Source organism: Medicago truncatula, chromosome 6 (genome assembly GCF_003473485.1).
Source record: "Medicago truncatula cultivar Jemalong A17 chromosome 6, MtrunA17r5.0-ANR, whole genome shotgun sequence".
NCBI classification, from domain to species: domain Eukaryota; kingdom Viridiplantae; phylum Streptophyta; class Magnoliopsida; order Fabales; family Fabaceae; genus Medicago; species Medicago truncatula.
In genome coordinates, this window is record NC_053047.1 from 5,275,994 (window position 1) to 5,288,662 (window position 12,669).

The 12,669-nt window shown below is 31.6% G+C and overlaps 1 long non-coding RNA gene and 2 pseudogenes across 1 annotated transcript; 2 read left to right on the forward strand and 1 right to left on the reverse strand.

Annotated features, from left to right (window-relative positions):
- The first annotated feature begins 1,629 nt into the window (after window positions 1-1,629).
- Window positions 1,630-5,067, forward strand: LOC25495387 (phosphatidylinositol/phosphatidylcholine transfer protein SFH3-like; annotated as a pseudogene).
- Window positions 5,068-5,388: 321 nt separating this feature from the next.
- On the forward strand, window positions 5,389-5,855 carry LOC120576139 (uncharacterized). The gene is made up of 2 exons (XR_005642234.1): window positions 5,389-5,463; window positions 5,561-5,855. It is a non-coding gene; the product is annotated as an uncharacterized lncRNA (long non-coding RNA).
- On the reverse strand, window positions 5,399-8,054 carry LOC25495388 (disease resistance protein RPV1-like; annotated as a pseudogene).
- Window positions 8,055-12,669: the final 4,615 nt, after the last annotated feature.

Below are 12,669 nucleotides of genomic sequence, written 5' to 3' on the forward strand. Positions count from 1 at the left end.
AAACGGGATAAGTTGTCACTAACTAAACTAATTTCGATACACGGGATAAGTTGTCATTTACAAAATTTGTTCGTGATAAAGCGTTTATACTATTTAGAGTATCATCTCACTTCAATTTTAAAATGATATTGAATCCTCATCAACTATAATGGACATGATAAGTTGGCATTGTCTAAAATTTTGTAAATAACTAAAATACATGGGAGAAGTGGGCATTGACGAAAAAAATTCAAAAGTAACTCAAATGCACGGAATATGTTGTCATCGACTAAACTAACTTTGATACACGAGAGAAGTTGTTATTTTCTCATTGATAAAGTTTTAAAATGATTACTATACACACGACAAGTTGTCATTGATAAAAAATTTAAAATGATAATTATACACTTAACAAATTATTGCTGCTAATAATTTAAAAATTTGAAAAATTATTGCCGCTATAAACATAAAAAATATTATTATATACCGAACGAGTCATCACTAATACAACTGTTAAAATAATTACTATGCACTTGATAGGTTATTATAAACGTGAAATGTTATCATTGATAAATAACTTTAATTATAATACACGGTCTATATTGTCATTGATATAAATTTTAAAATAATTATTATACCTGCGACAAGTCATCGCTAATACACATTATAAAATTATTATTATACATCGCTAATCGAAAAGTTGGCAAACATATTCGAAAATTGTATAAGTCGATAATTATACACTTGAAAAATTGTCATTGCTAAAATTCTATACAATGTAAAAAATTCTACACAATATAAGAAAGGGATAAGTTGTTAATGCTAAAAAGTTAAAACTAATAATTATACACGGAACATGTTGTCAATGATTATTATACTCCTGTCAGGTTGTCACAATTTTTTTTTAAATGATTGTTTTACACTTGAAAAATACAAATTTAAAATAATAACTATACACGGGACGAGTCGTCACTATACACGAGAGATGTTCTCATTGATAAAAAAATTTAAAAGTAATTGTAATTCACGGGCCATGTTGTCATTGATATAAATTTTAAAATAATTATTATCCACGGGACGAGTCGCCACAATAAAAAAAAAACATGTTCTCATTAATAAAAAAAACTTAAAGTAATTATAATACACGGCCCATGTTGTCATTTGATATACATTTTAAAATAATTATTGTACACGGGCCGAGTCGTCACTATACATTAGACATGTTCTCATCGATAAAAAAAAACATTAAGTAATTATATACTACATTACAGAAATAATAATAATAATTTGTTTAATTTGTATACATTTCAACTGTTTACAAATACTTAATGTCAAGTATATACTACATAAATTCGTCCTCGACTAACCAGTACCCGTGCGGATGCACGGGTATGTTACTAGTAATATAAGAAGAGAAGATGTTGTGGAAAATCTATTATTACCCTATGCTGGTTGGTTGACAAATCACACAATTGAGGGTAAAAGTTGTCCTAAAATTACTTTATTGAACTAAATGACCATAACTAACTACGATGATGTCATATAACTATTAAAAGCATTTGGTTTGGTTTATTTGCTCTACAAAAACACCCTTTCCCTTATATTGCAACCGGATAAATTACTTTTGCTCGTATTATGTCATCAATACCAATGCATAGGGTATTTTTCAGTTATATAGTTATAGTTATCTCATGAGTAGCTTTATTTAATACCTTGATTTGATTTCAACCAAAATAAACTTTACAAATTCAATTCAATCAAAATCAACTTTTGTCAATATCATCACATAACCGAACACGAACATGAGCATAAAGTATTTTTCAGATTATAGTTATCGCATGAGCTTTCTTTAATCCCTTTATTTGATTTCAACGCTATAATGGACCTGTAATGTTAATGTACCATGGTCTAGATTTTTGAGGGCAAGAAAGTATGACATAGAGAAAACAAAACAAATGTGGACAGATATGCTTAAGTGGAGGAAGGAATTTGGTGCTGACACTATCATGGAGCTATAGTCCAATGAAAAATAAATAAATAATGTTCATGGCATGTACTTTAACATAACTTTTTTATTTATGCATCTTATCATAAATTGCTTGTTTTGTTTTTGTATAAGGATTTTGAATTCGAGGAACTAGATGAAGTTCTAAAATACTATCCACAAGGACATCATGGAGTTGATAAGGATGGAAGACCTGTTTACATTGAAAGATTGGGTCAAGTTGATTGTAACAAGTTGTTGCAAGTAACCTCAGTGGAACGTTATCTCAAGTACCATGTACGAGAGTTTGAGAGGGCTTTTGCTGTTAAGTTGCCTGCATGTTCAATTGCAGCAAAGAAGCATATTGACCAAAGCACAACTATTTTGGATGTGCAAGGAGTGGTGTGTACAAAATTCTCACTAATTTATTTTTCAATTCTTCAATGCCTAAAAATAACCAATAAGAGGGAAAAACTATTTTAACACCTTAAATGATAGTCATCATAAATCTAACCAAATTGGATCCTCTACCGTTGCAGTATGATACTGCAGTGGTAGAGGATCCAGGTTCAAATCCAGAATGATAATAAGTTCTATTATAAAATATTATTATGGATATCATTTCAATGATTATGTTCATATGGACATAAGTTTCACATAACTACTGACTGGCATGATTGGTAATTAGGGTCTTAGAAGTATGAACAAAGCTGCAAGGGATCTCCTCCAAAGGCTTCAGAAGATTGATGGTGACAACTATCCTGAGGTATACTGATTTATCCATAAGTTGTGTTATAAGAACATAAATTAGACAAAACTTTTGTGACAACCGTCTAAGTGGTTAACGTAGTTCAAATAGTTAGTTAATGAATATATCAGGTATCAAATCTCATCAATCATTAATAGTGTTTCATTAACCACAAATTTAAACACGATAAACCACAATTACCAGGTGTTCAAATCCACACGTAGTTTAAAACCTAAAAACAATGGTTGACCGCGTCCAATTTACATTTTCATGAAGAGGAGTGTTATTTGAACAACCAATTTGGTGACAACTTATTTGACAACCATACTTTACAAAGAAAAAAGTGGTATTGACACGGAAACCATAGCAAGAGAGAGATAAAGTAAAAAATAATGTGAGTATGAGAGAAAAAGTTGTTACAAAAGTTGTCACTAAATGGATGTTCAAATATCATTTCTCTTTCATGAAAGTTGTCTAAAACTTTTGTAGAAAAATCATTTCTCTTCTATCATAGTCATGTCAATAGTTTAAATGGACTTCCAAATTTACCCTAATTGAACTTTTCTTTCCACACAGTCCCTGAACCGTATGTTCATCATCAATGCTGGTTCTGGATTTAGGCTATTGTGGAACACTGTAAAGTCATTCCTAGATCCCAAGACCACCTCAAAAATCCATGTAAGCATTTTCAGACTACTTACACATTTCTACTAATGGTTCATTTTTAGTTAACTTGTTAAGCAAGGAAATGAACATGTTAATGATTCATTGACCAGGTCCTAGGTAACAAATACCAGAGCAAGTTGCTTGAAGTAATTGATGCCAGGTAAAATTTATCTCCTTTCTCATTGAAAATTAGTGTGACTTATTTAAGAAGTCAGTAAAGCTAATTCTTCCTTATAAAATTCATTGATATTTTTTATTTATGATGACTACTTAATTATAACAATGAATAACACTTGATATGTTAATTTAAATTTATTTACCAGTGAACTTCCGGAGTTCTTGGGTGGTACTTGTACTTGTGCTGATAAAGGTGGCTGCATGCTATCTGACAAGGGTCCATGGAATGATCCAGAGATCTTGAAGGTAGTTTTGTTGTCAAAATGATGAATTTCCTTTGTGACATAATAATTGTTTAATAAAGCAAAGAAAAACAATAAGGTAATTATATTTCCTTGGATGAATTAGATGGCTCAAAATGGTGTTGGCAGATACACAATATATAAAAGCTTTATCCGGGGTTGAGGAGAAAACAATCAAACAAGAAGAAACTGCATATCAGAAGGGATTCAAAGATTCATTTCCAGAGACACTTGATGTTCATTGTTTGGATCAACCCAAATCCTATGGTGTAAGATTTAGGAAACTACCTTCCTTGTTTGCTTGTCTTAAATTTGAGACAATGTAGATGAATGCTTAAGATATATGGCACAATTGGACCTTTTTTCAAGCAGAATTAAGACCAAATATCATTAGTTAATGAAATTAAAGTAAAAAATTTCCAACTCCATTGCTACCTTTTTATAAATATTGTGTGTTGCAGGTTTATCAGTATGATTCCTTTGTTCTAGTACTTGACAAAGCAGTTGATTCTTCGTGGAAGAAAACAATCCAAAACGACAAATACGCGCTTTCGAAAGGTAGACGTTTGAATAAACAGCTTAATTAACCACATATAGCATAAATGATTATCATAAAAGTGCTTACGTTTAAGTTATTTCTATAACAAAAGATAAAATAAAGTCAAACCATTTTTATATAATTATAAGCTGTTTTCGTAAGTTATCATGGAGAGTTTATGAAAATAAGATGAAAGCAGCTTATGGACATAACATAAGTTATTTCCATAAACTCTCTGATATAGTCTCGCAAGTGTTTATATCAGTAGATAAAGTCAATTCAAACAGACCATTTTGTTCTTTCATTTCTACTATTATTAAAAATTAAAAAAAAAAACCTTATGCTGCAGATTGTTTCTCCAACAATAATGGAATGAATTCTAGTGGATTTAGCAAACAATTTGTTGGTGGAATAATGGCACTTGTTATGGGAATTGTGACCATAATTCGCATGACAAGTAGCATGCCAAGGAAAATCACAGAAGCAGCACTTTATGGTGGCAACTCAGTGTATTATGATGGCTCCATGATAAAAGCAGCTGCAATTTCAAACAATGATGAAGCGCATGGCTGAACTTGAAGAGAAAGTCACTGTTCTCAGTGTTAAGCCTGTCATGCCTCCAGAAAAAGAGGAAATGCTTAATAATGCTCTAACCAGAGTCAGTACTCTTGAACAGGAGTTGGGTGCAACCAAAAAGGTACTGGTAATGCTTCTTTAGTTTATTTTGGGAAATAAACGAATAAACCATCAATTTAGTCTTCAAATTGTCAATGTCTCTCCAATTTATTCTTTGTTGCTAGAGACTAATACATGATTTTTCATCATTTTTAGATGCTGATTGAATGTTTAGAATCATTACCTTATTAAAACTACAAAATGTAGCTTTTGCAAAATAGAAGTGGTTGGTCGTGATTCTGACAAATTCACTGAATTCAAACATACACTAAAATGTAGCATAACATTACTTTTATATGCTTTAGAGAATTGAAACATTCACTAAAATACAAATGTTATGTTATATGTAATTAAATTTGACTCCCTAATTGGACTTTAGGCACTAGGAGATGACCTTACTAGACAAGTGGAACTTGAAGGTCAAATTGACAAGAAGAAAAAGAAGAAGAAGTTGGTACGTTACATCTGCTGTGCATTTTCATAAAGATTCTTCTATAGACTCTCGAGTTCTTTTGTTCACAAACTTTACTTTATTTGATTTGTGCTTACAGTTCCGCTTCCACTGGTGAAGTGATAATTGTGTTTGTTACGTGACCTTCAAAAACAAAGAGTTGTAAAGTTGGAGGCTTAAAGAGAGTATTGTTATTGTTATTCCTTTTAAAAAAAAAAACTAATAAAGTTTGCCATCTTTTGACAATTGTGTACATTATTGAGTCTCAAACTCATTGAGTAACATTTGGGTTTCATAATATTATTGTAACCACTTGGCCTGTGCGCAATCTTCAAACTTAATGTAAAAGATGTTTCTCCATGTACATTATGCAATCAAGTACTACTTCCATATAAGCATATGTGTATTTCTCTTGAGGTCACTTTGGTTGTAAGATGCATGTGGTTTTCATAATTTGACTACTTAAGGAACTCTAATTTCAGACGAACTAACAAAAAAACTACTATTCTTAACAATTAAAAAATGTTAATGAGTGTTCTTAAAAAAATATTTAATGAATGCTAACGATTAAAGGAAAATAAGTTGAGCGTATTTGGATTCTCTCCATTGAAATTTTTTTCAAATTTTCTCCATTTTTAATCTCTACCACTAAAACCCACTAACCACTTTTCTTTATAATTTAATTCTCATTTTCTCTTTCATATTTGATGGTTGAGATTATTTTGAGAAAAATTTCAATGGGGTGACAAAAGTAACAATAAAATATTCTTTTCTATACTTTTACCAATGTCTTTAAAGACACTCTTTTAACGTCCTTAGCATAATATTTTGGTTTTTCATATCAATACTTATGGTCTACTTTTTATTGTTCCAATAAGTCTTTTTTTTTTTTTTTTTTTTTTTTTTAAGGGAAAGACAGTCTCTTAAAATACTATACTACCACTCCATTGTTTTTTTATTCAACAGTTGAAATAAATCTTACAGTTACACTGTTACTTAAATTATTTATTATTATATTATATTTTGTACTTTGAATTAAAATATAAACTTGTAAACTTTTTCTATAACTCAAGCTTTATTAGTATACATTAATTTTTTGCATATATAAATGTATTATTAGAAGCTAGAATAGAAATATGATACAATATATAGTTGAATTTCCTAAAACCTTGTGTTGATATTAAAAAAGAATTTAATCTAATTAAACTATTAGTTCGTTAGTCCATTTAAACTTAGGTCACATTGCTTATTTAAAGATATTCATAAGATATAGGTTTTTAAACAGGTTAGCAGGCCGTATCAAGCTTTCAGAAGGCCAGACTCAGGCCTTAAAAGTAGGTCTATGACAGGCCGCAGGCCAGGTTTAGGCTTTAAAAAAATTTGGCAGACCAGGCTTAGGCCTTGCAAAGTCTATCTCGGCCTAGCCTATTTCTAAAAATAATTGCAATGAAGATTAATATATATATTTTTTTTGTCGAAGAAAATGAAGATTGAAATATTTGAAAAGTAACTGTTGAATGAATTTACCGTGACTTGAGTATTTCAAACCCTTTTATGTTAGCTGCATGACGAAGAGCCTCTCTCCAACTTTGCACCAATTGCTCCTCGTTTGAAATTTTGTTCAAAAAACTTTGAAATAATTTTCCAAAATCTCCTGTCTGATGACGCACTTTAGATGGTTCTAAATGGTAGAACACTGGCACAACCTTTAGTCCTATGGTTCTATAACACTTCATTATTTTTTTCAATTCATCCAAACACCATCTCGAATTGACATAATTTTTTGAGAAAACAATTAAAGAAATTTTGGACTCTTCAATTGCACGTAATAACGATTTTGAAATGTGATCTCCTCCGTGAAGTTCATTGTCATCTTTTAAAAATTTTAATTCCAGCATTTTGAAGAGCTGCATATAGATGTGAAACGAAGGAAGAATGAGTATCCTCCCCCCTGAAACTTAAGAATATGTCGTGAATCCTTACAAATTCCGATATTAGTTCTGGATCTGGTTCCGGATCTGGATCCCGTTCTGGTTCTGGATCAAACAGCTGCGGATGCGGATCCACTATAAAAGAAAAAAGATGATCAAACAAATCAAAGATTTAATCCTTAAAAAAATAAAGATTTGAAAGCACTTTATTTTTCCTATTTTAAAAAATAAAATAAAATTTAGTCCCTCAATTCAATTCTATGTAGTCATGTAAGCTCTACATTATAAACAAAAATGCGTCCTCGTGAGCTTAGCTCAACTAATAAGGACAATGCATATAAATTTAAAGTAAATGTGCGACTTGAAACTAAATTCATGTAATACTTTGTTGCAGCGAAGGAGATATTGTTCCCGAGGTAAGATTAGGCATGGATGAGGATGACTCGGAGTTCTTTTCCTTCCCCATTTTGTTGGATGAGAAAATGGCAGAGAAGAGGGAATGAAATGGTGAGGGTGAAACCTTTCTAACTATAAATTTAGAAAACCAAATGAGAGATCGATTTCAGAACAATTATTCAAAATAATTATGGAGAGTGAGAAGCAAGCATATGTGTCGTCAATTTAAGGTTGTTATTCAAGTTTAGTTTCAACATTTGCGAGCTGTGGGACACCATAAGTTTAGTTTCAATCAATGATAGTATGATACTATAAGAATAAGATACTCTTACTACAAGACAATTCAAATTATTAATCCATGTGGTCCCATTCAAAAAATAATGGAGGGTGAGAAGCAAGTCGTTACACGTGAAATTAAAGTCGTTGTATAGTGTCTTGGATCAACATTGTTTGTTAGTACTTTGTGGATATCATCATAATTTCCACTAAACAAATACTATCACTTTTGACATGGTACAATACAGCATAAAATTTCTTTTTATTTGAAATTAGAATACATCATCAGTCTTAAATTATACGTAAAAAAAACTAATATCTCCTTCTAAGGACTTATCCGGGGAATATCAGGTTCGATTCTCGGCGGAACAACACTTGTCCAGTGCGCATGTCTCTACACATGAGCCAGATTAGTCGTTCATCTTTAGTGGGCCGAAAACCGATACAAAAGCAAAAAAAAAAAACTCAAAATATAATATTTTAAAGTGTGGTTGTATTTGTCGTCTCCTTGATTATTGGTCATGTAAAAAATGAGAGAACAAATTAAATGTTGCATTTAATTTATTATAATAAGTAGAATTATCCTTTTTATAAAAATGATTTTTCAAAATAACATTATTTTTTTTAAAGAATCAAAATAACATTATTAAATAAGATTAAAGAGTTTTTTTTTTTTATAATATAAAACACTTGAAATCAAAATACTGAAATCCTAACATATGTTTAAATTGTCTTCCAAATTCTCAGTTTGCTATCAGTCATTGACAACTTACTTTACACATGTGCAAGCATGTGGAAGAATTATAGTCTTTACAATTTTTTCAAGATATACTCTCTTATTTTGCACACGTTTACATAATTGATACTAAATCACTAATTTATAGTTGAAATGCTTGTTTTTTTATTAATATTCCTCAACAGATGCACAAGAAGTGCTACTGTTAAGAGCAGAAAGAACATTTATAGCTGAAATACATGTTGGAATTAAATTTGAGAGGGTACGTTGAAAAAAATATTCATTGAAAGGACATTTTGGTTAGTAAAATTGGTTATGGTCATATTTCTGATACTAGTCTCATAGTATAATGCTTGTAAGATACACACCTGTTGAAGAAAATAAAATATTTATCAATTTCAATTGGCTAATAAAATATTTTCATTTTTGAAAATTAACATCAATAAGATAACTTTTATACAAATTGTTTTTTCAAATTAACAACAAAGACTTCTTGCTCTTAAGAGGAACATGAGTAGTAAATTTTGTCACTATCATTCTCTTCTCAGGCAACTATTTAGGTTGGAATGGTGTTTTTAAGTATTTCTTTGTACCTTATGAGGAAAGTTATCCTCCCCAGTGGTGATATTATTGAATAAATGATAAGCAAATATTAATATACTCGTCATTGAAATTTTGAGCCGATCTTTAATTTTCCAGAATATGGATGGCAATGGGAGTGGTGGTTGTTTCCCCAGTGATAGTTATCCAAATTGGTTAAGCTATAATTCTGAAGGTTCTTCTGTGAAATTTGAAGTTCCTCAAGTGGAAGGGGGTAACTTGAAGACAATGATGTGCATTTTCTATAATTCAACCCCAGATAATGTACATCAAGTGGCCTTAAAAACATGTTAGTGATAAATTACACAAAGGCCACCATTCAACTCTATAAGAGTGAGGCATTAGACTTCTAACTTCTTCAAAGATGAAGAGGGGTAGAGGGTAGTATCATGTCTAGAACCTGGTAACAAAGTGGAGGTCGTTTTTGTTTTCGAGAATGATTTCATTTTGAAGAAGATGAGCCCACTGATGACTTCAATGAGAACAGAAAGAAGAAAAGCCTGAGTGGAATGAATCTATGAAAGATGGTAAAAGTCATCGGTGGCTGAGCAAATCAATTGTTTTCCATTTTTGGCTGAAGTTTCTAGATTTTATCCATGGTGAATTTTTGTATTCACAAAGAGTGGTGAAAGATTCTAATCTGGGTTAATAGGTTTTTACCCCCTGTAATATAAGTCATTTCCAGTTATCTCCCCTGTAAAATTTTTATTTTGATTTACCCCTTGTAAAATATTTTTGTTTTGATTTACCCCCCTAATATCAGCATTATAGTTATCTTGCTGAAGCTCATTTCCTTTGCTACAGCAATCATAACTTTATTTTTGAGTGAAGTGCTCTCACTATAGTCCCAAAATGATCAGCTATTCTAACCATACTATGAGCTAATGCAAAATATAGTCCTGAATGATAGGATATATGCTCCCAAGTAAAAACTCTGATTTGTGAATTTTTCCAAAAAGTCAATCTCAGACTCAATGATTATCTTGCTCAAGCTTATTTCATTTGCTTAAACATTATATATGGAGATAGTTTCTTAGTTAATTTATCAAATTGATTAATCAACTGTTTTTCTCCCAATGACAAATAAGCTCAATTTCTTGAAGTCATGGGAGTATTGACAATTTTGAACGGACACTAATTTTTCCTCGCCCTCGCTACTAAAAGAAAACATGTGTCTGGAAGTACACTTTCGGACAATATAAATTGTTGGGGATGTGGGCATTTAAACTCAGGTAGGAGAATGGAAAAAGTTTTTTCTATTTGAGCTGCATAGCAGTTGAAACAGGTAAAGACTAAATCTCCTTTCCATTTTGTATAGTATTGGATTCAATGAGTTCATTCACCGTGGCTTTTGTCGCTAAGGTTAAAATTTGACTCCCAACCATAAAACCTGTTTGCTCCTTTTTTTAAGGAGGGGTATGTTTGAATTGGCGGATGGTAGTGTCTTTTCTAACGTTGGTACGGGAGTTTGGAGGTCTCATTTGTGATCATCATGGCGACTTTCTGCATGGTTATTATTGTTGTAATGGCGACTCGTCTATTATTCACGCCAAGATTTTGACCCTCTTTCATGGGCTCCAATTATGTTGGGATTTTGGTTATAGGAAGGTTGCTTGTTTCTTAGATGCAGCTCATGTGATTGATTTTGTTAAAAGCGATATAACGTATATCATCCTTACAGTAGTCTCATTTTAATTTAAAATTAGTCTACTTTTTTATTAATTGCTGAGCAAAACATTATTAAGATTTAAAAGATCAAATTGAACAGAGGTTGGAAGTTGAAGTCGGCAAAAAGTTTATATCTTGGGACGGTAAAACAAAATAAAAATAAATAAAAACGTGTATGAAAATGTCCTTGTGAGCTTAGCTCAGTTAGTAGGGACATTGTAGAATATATGCAGGGGCGGAGATTGAAACTCGAACATCCCATTAATTCACCTTAAAAAAGTGAATTTCTAACTCAAGAGAATGAAGGGTGTTTAGGATATCTCTTTCGAGAACGGATTTACAAATACAGATTGGGAAAACTCTACCCCATCTTCAACTCAAATTCCTGTCCTAGGAGAGCTCCATTCTCAAGACAATTCAGTCCTCTCTCTTTCTTACCAGGCGACAAAGCAGAATCCCCCAGATAACTAGTATTTTTGTATGAGCCGTACGAGATTATATTCTCATATACGGTTCTCAGGGTGTCCTTTGGTTTACCTATCTCAATAAAGTCTATCGTTTGTTCGGATACCATCCAGCCATAGGTTCCCCTACGACTACCATGTTATGACTTCGCCCTAGTCGAAGACCCCACCGCGGTATGGGCTCCACATCACATGGGTTGAATACAGAGCAACCAAATATCCGGACTTTGGAGTCTGACCACCATAAACTCAGATTTCATTGTTATCAATGTTGCTTCGTCGTCTGACTCCAATTCTGCTTAAAGGATGTTTCTTTTATTTAATATACAAAAAATGTTTAAGCAGCATGTATCGGTCTGTAGAACGTATTAAAAAGAGATGGTTGTGGTGCGAAGTACTTTTGTGCACCTCCATCACTTGGTTCGTTAGGCTCTTTGACCAAAAAAAGAAAAACATGTATGAAGTATGAAACCACTTCAGATGCCGCTCTGCATTCTAGTGGTTCAACAAAAGTTCCAGTTTTTATTCTCAATATTTCCAGAACTAGATCAATCAGAAATTCCAGATGGATAGGTTTCATTTAATTTTGAACAGAAAACGTACTATGCAAAAACTAATCAAATATATATGAAAAACAAACATATTCATTCAAACCTGAGAAACATGTGCTGTAGCATATACAAATCGAATTAACAAAAAGAGTTATATTACTCACAATCTTTCCCATCAACAAGAAATTCACAGAAAATAACTAATATAAAACTTTAAATAACTAATGCCAATTACATAGAGACAAAAAACATATCTAACCATACTGTCTAGTAAGAAATATGTTTTAACACATAACCCTCGCTTTAAGTTCAACCCGTGAGGTATGCAAGACATGATATACTACTACCAACTATCAAACAGATACGGAAATAACTAGATGGACTTTCTCACACATAATTCATGCTTAAATAATTAAGTTGGCTATTGCATGTAATAAGAATGATTTTTCATTTGTACCAAAAAAGAAATGATTTTTTATATTGCACATATTCTAGTTGTTAGGCAATGTTTTTAGATGTGAAATTCAGGCTGGAAACCTAAGCAAAATATTATAATTATTTTAAAAAGAAATTTTTATAATATATAT